Raw genomic sequence first — 7,674 nt, forward strand, 5'->3', positions numbered from 1 at the left:
TTGTATTTTTTTGATACTCCTTTTTTACTGCCTTTTTGGCTTCTTTATCCACCTCTTCATTACCCTTTATGCCCACATGGGAAGGGACCCAACATATTTTTATATTTATAGATTTCCGTTTTACTATTATATCTATCCACTCCCTTATTTCTTCAATTACGGGATAAGAAATTGTATATTGTTTTAGCGCTTCTAAAGCACTGTAAGAATCGGTGTATATTACAAAGGTATCGTTTGCCTTTCCCACCATAAAGGTATGTTTTAAAGCCTTCAATATAGCATTTATCTCTGCTGTGAATATCGAGCATGTTTTTGGAATTTTTTCTCTTATTTTTATATTTTTTGTTACTACAGCATAGCCTACACCCTCCTCCGACTTGGAGCCATCTGTATAAATACTAATGTCCCGTTTGTTTTTCCTGGTGTGACAAAAATTCACTCCTTAATTGTGCATCTGTTACCTTCTTATTAAATGATTTCTCACAGATTTCTATTTTAGCATGTCTCCACGGAGGTATTTTAGGAGTGGTTATTTTTGATATGCTACTTGTTCCTAATTTTAGATGTTCTATATCAGGTTTTAGACTATTCTCCAATGGTTTAGAGGCTCTTGGTTTATTGTCATAATTATTTGTTATGTTTTTCATATATTTAGTGTTTGGATTATCATTAAGGTTATTTATTTTAGCTATATATTTTAATCCTATTTCTTATCTTCGTACTTTCAGGGGATCTATTCCTGCTTCTACATACAGACTTTCCACGGGGTAAGTTCTGTAGGCTCCAGTGCATAGTGTAATACCCATGTTATGTATGACATCTAGTTTTGTTAATAGGGTTTTAAAAGCACTACCATATACTTGACATGCATAATCAAGTTTACTGAGACAAATATCCTTATATACTTTTATCCGAGAGGTTCTATCAGCACCCCAGTCATTATGCGCAATTACTTTTATTATATTTAAGGATTTTCTCACTTTTATCGCCAGTTGTTCTATATGTTCTTTAAATGTAAGTTTTTTTTATCAAGTATTACACCGAGGAATTTTATCTGATCATCATATTCAATTATATCATTATTTATAAATAAAGTAGGAATTAATTCATGTTTCCTTGATCTTGTAAATCTGACTGATTTTGTTTTTTGCGGTGAAAATTTAAAACCCTTATTATCGGCCCATTTTTTTTACCCTATTTATGGCTCCTTGCAATCTGTTGGTTATGTCCAGCACTTTTTCACCACTAATATATATGACGAAGTCATCTACAAAATGGGATCCTTGGACTCCTGGTGGGATCATTTTAATTATCTCATTTATTGCTATAGCAAACAATGCCACGCTAAGTACACTACCTTGGGGGATTCCTTCCTCCTGGATAAATGATTCTGAGATTTCTGCCCCCACTTTCACTTTTATATGTCTTTCTGATAGTAATTCCCTAATATATTCATATAAATTCCCTCCTATTCCCCATTCTATCAATTTTCTTAAAATCCCTCCCCTCCAGGTGGTATCATATGCTTTCTCTAAATAAAAAAAATACTCCTATTGTTTGTTTTTTACCAACCATTGCATTTTGTATCTCTCTTGTAATCATTAAGAGGGGATCTATGGTACTTTTATTTTTCCTGAATCCAAACTGTCTGTTTGACAATAGCTGTTTGCTTTCTAATACCCATATTAATCTGTTATTTACCATTTTTTCAAATATCTTGCTTAGACAAGTAGTAAGGGATATTGGCCTATAGCTGCTTGGTGACTCTGGGTCTTTTCCTGGTTTTAAGCCTGGTATGATTAAAGATTCTTTCCAGGTTTTAGGCATGCTGTGAGAATGCCATAATTCATTTAAAATTTCTAATAAAAAGGTTTTGCTTTCATCTGGTAAATTTTTTATCATTTCATATCTAATACTGTCTTCCCCTGGAGCTGTTGGACTTGCAAGTTTCAGGACATTTTCCAGTTCTTCCATGGTGAAAGGAAGATTATAGATTTCCTGATTATTAGATTTTATTGGTATTGGGACATAGTTTTTAATTTTTAATTGGAATTTCTTTGTATAATTTGAGATACTCGATGTTTTGGCGAAGCATTTACCCAGTTCATTTGCTACTAGTTTGGGGTTTGAAATATGTTGTTTTCTACTTTTAATATAGGTAATGGGTCTGGCCGATATTTACCCTGCAGTTTATTTATTTTTTCCAGATTTCTTTATCTTGAGTTTTAGGATTTATATTATTAATATATTTTTCCATTAATTTCTTTTGGCTATCTTGAATATTCTTTTCTGCTTTGCTTTAGCTCCCAAATATGCAATTCTATTGGCATCACATTTATGTCTCAGATATCTTCTAGAGCATGTTCTCGCTATCTTCCTTGCTGCTTTACATTCATCATTCCACCACGGTACCAGTGGATGGATGGATGGATGGATGTATGATATTTAGGGCTAAAGCCCAGGCACTGGGGCCAAGAAGTCCATTCAGCGCCGTAATGAAGGTTAAATAAGTTGAATTAAGGTAAATGAATTAATGACTTAGTGAAAGATATGATTCATAAAATTAGATGTGACTAATAAATAAAATAAAAATATGAATACTAATGAATGGAGTAATATAAATTAAAAATAGTTTAACGTCTTTAAAAATATGTATATGATATATAAAAATTATCTAAATATTATTAAAAATTTCTATACACTTTAAAAAGGAGATGAGAGCAGAAATATGTGCTTCATCTCCCAAGATATTTGAGAGGGATTTACTCTGGAAATATCTTTCCCTTTGGTTAAAATATCTGGGGCAAACCATCACAGTAAGCACACACTGGTGGGCTGCTTCCTTCTAAAATAAACTGATGGGTTAAATAAGTGTGTCCAATCCTTAACCTCGTTAAAATAACCTCTGCTCGTCTGTCAAGCTGGAATGACGAAGGCCACGGCTGCATATTTTTCCTAATATTTCTATACTTACTGTTATTGGCAAGAAGAGGAGAAGTCCACATTTCTTGCCATTTACTTAATACATGAGACCTAATAGGACCTTTTAGGTCTGTATGAGGCACTTTCCTGAAGGTTGTTTCTGGCAAAGCGCTAGCAGCTTTTGCTTCCCTGTCTGCAGTCTCGTTTCCGTGAATCCCCACGTGAGAAGGAACCCAACAGAAAGAGCCTGACTTACGCAGACAATATATACGAAAAAGCGACTCCTGAAGTTTTCGGATTAATGGATGAAAGCTATTAAAAGTTTTGATAGCTTCTAAAGTGCTGTTAGAATCCGAGTATATGACAAAATTAGTGTCACTACTTTGAAGAACTAAATCTAGGGCAGAGACTACGGCTGTTAATTCGGCAGTAAATATTGTAGTATCACCAAGGATAACAGGACACCCAACACCACTATCTGACTTTGATTCATCTGTATAAATCTTCACATAATTGGCATGGGTAACGTCGTGCTCTAAGAATTTTCCCCTAATCTCTTCTTCAGTACAATCCTTCTTCTTAAATGATTTCTTGTATACTAATGCTTCAGGAATAAGCCATGGAGGATTTACAGAATGTTTTACTTCCAGGACTTTCTGGGATTTGAGATGGTTATCCCTAACATCCTCATTCAGTCGAATTTTGAATGGTTTAGAAGCTCTTGTACCAGAGAAATTCCGCGAGTCTGTTTCCTTAAGTACTTGAAAGGAGGGATTTTTGGGAGCACTTTTCATTCTAGCCACGTATCGCAACCCTAGCTCTTGCCTTCTTAGATCAAGGGGAAGATGATCTATGTCGACATATATGCTTTCAACAGGAGAAGTTCTAAAAGCCCCTGAGCATATTCTCAGCCCCATGTTTTGTACAACATCCAATTCCTTTAGCTTGGTTTTACAAGCTGAGCAATGGATCTGACAGCCATAGTCTAGCTTGGAGTGACACAGTGAGTCATATAGCCTCAAAAGGGATTTTTTATCAGCCCCCCAACTAAAACCAGAAACAACCTTTAGAATATTCAAAGATTTTTTTCCATTAATCTTTAGGGCATTTATGTGGCTGGCCCATGTTAATTTGTGGTCAATAATCATCCCCAGAAATTTTACTTCACTTTCATAAGGAATGATAGATCCTTTTAAACTAAGTGTGGGAACTCCTTCTACACGCCGGCATCTGGTAAATCTTACTGCAACTGTTTTGGAAGAGGAGAATTTAAAACCATTCTCATCAGCCCACTTAGTAATTGTGTTAATAGACCTTTGCTGATGTTTACATACTGACAATGAATCATATCCTGTGCAGTATATTGCAAGGTCATCAACAAAAAGTGAGCATTTAACAGAAGGCAAGATTTTTTCAACCACACAATTCATTGCCACTGAAAAGAGTGTTACACTTAAAACGCTTCCTTGGGGAGCTCCTTCCTCCTGCACAAAAGGTTGGGAGAAAGAGTTTCCCACTTTTACCTTAAAAATCTGTCCGTTAAAAAGGAATATATAAATCTGGTCATTCTTCCACATATGCCCATTGTGATGGTAATTGCTTCATAGCAATGGAAGATAAAGGAAAGGAGAACGCATTTTCGAGAAGTTCGGCAGTAAGGAGGTTTTCGCACCCGTGTTGGAGGCGTCTTTTCCTCGCGGCTGTTCTGGAATCGTCGGGCGTGTTGTGGAACGCAAAAACGCGCCGTCGTTACGTGAGAAACGCCGCGATTTCTGATGCAATACCTCGTCTAGATTCATCTAGAGAGTCCTAGTAAACTCGGGAGTCTGTGACGCTCGCCGTAGGCTCTGCCCCCAGAGTGCCGTATAAATGCGACGAACGAACTTTGGAGAGCAGTGATCGTAAGAGGGAGAGATTGTAAAAGAGAGAGATCACCAGTTAGTAAGATCCACAGATCAGATTATCAGTGAGAGATCAGCAGCAGTGATCGTCAGAGAGAGACTAGAGACGAAGGAACCGACAAAGTATCAATCAAAAGAAGAGTTGTTCGAGAGTTGGTTGGATATTGGTCTAGTCGTCTTCAGGAGTGGACGAATTATCTCATGTTTTCTCGACGTCGAGCAGACTTCAGAGAAAAAAAGGTCCTGCTAGAGGTTTTGGGTAGTTCCTGCCTTTCAAGTAGACTAGTTTCTGCAATACGGAGTCAAGAGGACGACTGCAATTGCCGCTCTACATTTATGAAGCCAGCGCGTCAAATTGCCAAATTGACTAGCAAGTATCTTAATTGCCTCACTGTTCCCCCAGTTCATGCAGTGTAAGATTCTATATTTTTATGTAAATAGGAGATACCATTCTGCATTTACCTTTGTTAGTAAGCTTGTAAATAAACCTTTGTTGTGTTAGTGTTTCTTTCTATATTCGTATCCCCAGTTTCAACTGTTTGTGTTGATATATTTTTTTTCATTTCATTACGAACCTGAAGCGGACCTCTCTCAGAGGCCGTAACATTGTCTCTGAGATCTCAGAGTCCGTAACACGCATCTTGTGCAATTTTTTCATGATGCCAATTCTCCAGGCAGTGTCATATGCTTTTTCGAGGTCAAAAAATACTCCGATGGTCTGACATTGTTTGGCGAATCCTTGCTGGATTTGGTTGGTCAGCCTCAGCAACGGATCAAGGGTGGAGCGGTTTTTCCTGAAACCAAATTGAAATGGTGATATTAATCCTTTAGTTTCTAAGTGCCAAACTAGTCTAGTATTTATCATATTCTCCATCAGCTTACACACACAGCTGGTTAGAGCTATTGGTCTATAGCTGGTGGCTAGGGAAGAATCTTTATTAGGTTTTTTAATTGGAACAACTATGGATACTTTCCAGTCATTGGGTAAAAGTCCAGTTTCCCATATTTTGTTTATAATCTTCAGTAAATATTTTTTGGCATCGTCTGGGAGGTGTTTAAGCATTTCATATATGATTGTATCCTCACCTGGAGTTGTGGATTCACTAGAGGAGAGCGCCTCCTGTAATTCTCTCAAGGAAAACCTGTAGTTGTATGGTTCAGGTTTTCCTAAATCGAATTCCAGAATCATTTCAGAATTCCTAATTTTTTTAAATTCTCGAGAATAATTCTTGGCACTGGAAACTTCAGAAAAGTGTTTTCCTAGCTCATTGGCAACTTCAGTGAGCTCTGTGATCAGTGTCTCATTTATTTTTAATGAGGGTAATGGTGACGCAACAATTTTTCCACTTAGTTTCCTTATTTTGCGCCACACCACTTTCAGTGGAGTCTTTGAGTTTATTCCATAAATATAGTAAAGCCAACTTTCTCTTTTGGCTCTCTTATAAAAACTCTGTTGCTTGGCTAAAGCACGTTTGTAGATTAATTTAGACTGAGGAGAACCACTAGTTTTGTAATGTCTATAGCACTTCCTAGTAACTCTCCTCAGAATACCACAAGTCTTATTCCACCAGGGAACTGCAGGTCTACGAGGTTTGCCTTTTGTTTTGGGAATAGAGCCTTCAGCACTCTTCAGAGTAGATTCAATAAAGTAATCATAAGCATTTAGATGAGAATGAAATGACTCAAACTCCCTATCTAGTTTAACGCCCTTACTGAATTTATCCCAATTTGCCTCCTCTAGCTTCCACTTCGGTAAAACTTCAGATGGACCATTCACAGCATATTTCAAATGGATCGGGTAATGATCACTCCCATTTAAATTTTCGTTAACAGACCAACTAAAATCAAGGTGTATACTTGTTGAAGAGATACTAAGGTCCAGTGCAGAGAAATGATGATCATGAATGCTGTGGAAAGTCATTGACCCATTATTATATAGGATAACATCATTCCTATCAATAACGTCTTCAATTAATTTCCCTTTACTGTCTAGAAACTGACTTCCCCAAAGGGGGTTGTGGGCATTAAAATCACCTAGGAGAAGTAAAGGAGCTGGAAGTTGGTTAATTAAGGACTGAATATCTTCACTGTTAAAAACAAGATCTGGTGGAAGGTATAAGGAGCAGACTGTTATCCTCTTTTCCAAGATGACTGAAATAGCAACAGCCTGTAGAGTTGTATTTAATTGTATTATGGAGTGCTGCAGAGCTTTTTTAACAATAATTGCAGCACCTCCATGGGCTCGACCACCACTTGGGGGAGAGGAGTTCAATATTGAACAATTTAGTTCAGGATTATAAGGAGAGTTACCTAACATTGTCTCCTGCAAGCATATAATCCCTGGATTGAATTCATGAATTAAGACTTTAAGGTCTTCTGCACGGGCTCTGAGACCTTTACAGTTCCACTGAAGGATATCAAACATGAATGTTAAGGTGGTAAAAAGTGCTACTCCCACTCCTTAGAGGGGAAGTACTGTTCCTAGTGTGGAGAGGAAAGTTCTCTTTTATAAGTGACTGTTTCTTTAATCCCTTTTCATTTGAATTGGAATTTAGTGTTTTTGGCTGATCATATTTTTGGTATTGATTCTGATCAGAATTTCTACTGTGATTCTGCGAATCACAAGGTTCATTTGTCTTAGGGCGGCAAGACTGATCAGAACTCATATGTTTTTGGGCTGAAACTGCTTTTGGAACTACCTTTCTAGGTGGAGAGATCTCTTCCAAAACACTGAACCCATTTGAGGTTTTTATTTTAAAGCCATCATTATTTGGGGATGTATTCCTTGTGCGCTTCTTGGTGGTTGTAATTATAGTTTTGTTTTCATTTTTATTTGTGGCTGTGACAATTG

Source organism: Macrobrachium nipponense, chromosome 32, assembly GCF_015104395.2.
Source record: "Macrobrachium nipponense isolate FS-2020 chromosome 32, ASM1510439v2, whole genome shotgun sequence".
Taxonomy (NCBI): Eukaryota; Metazoa; Arthropoda; class Malacostraca; order Decapoda; family Palaemonidae; genus Macrobrachium; species Macrobrachium nipponense.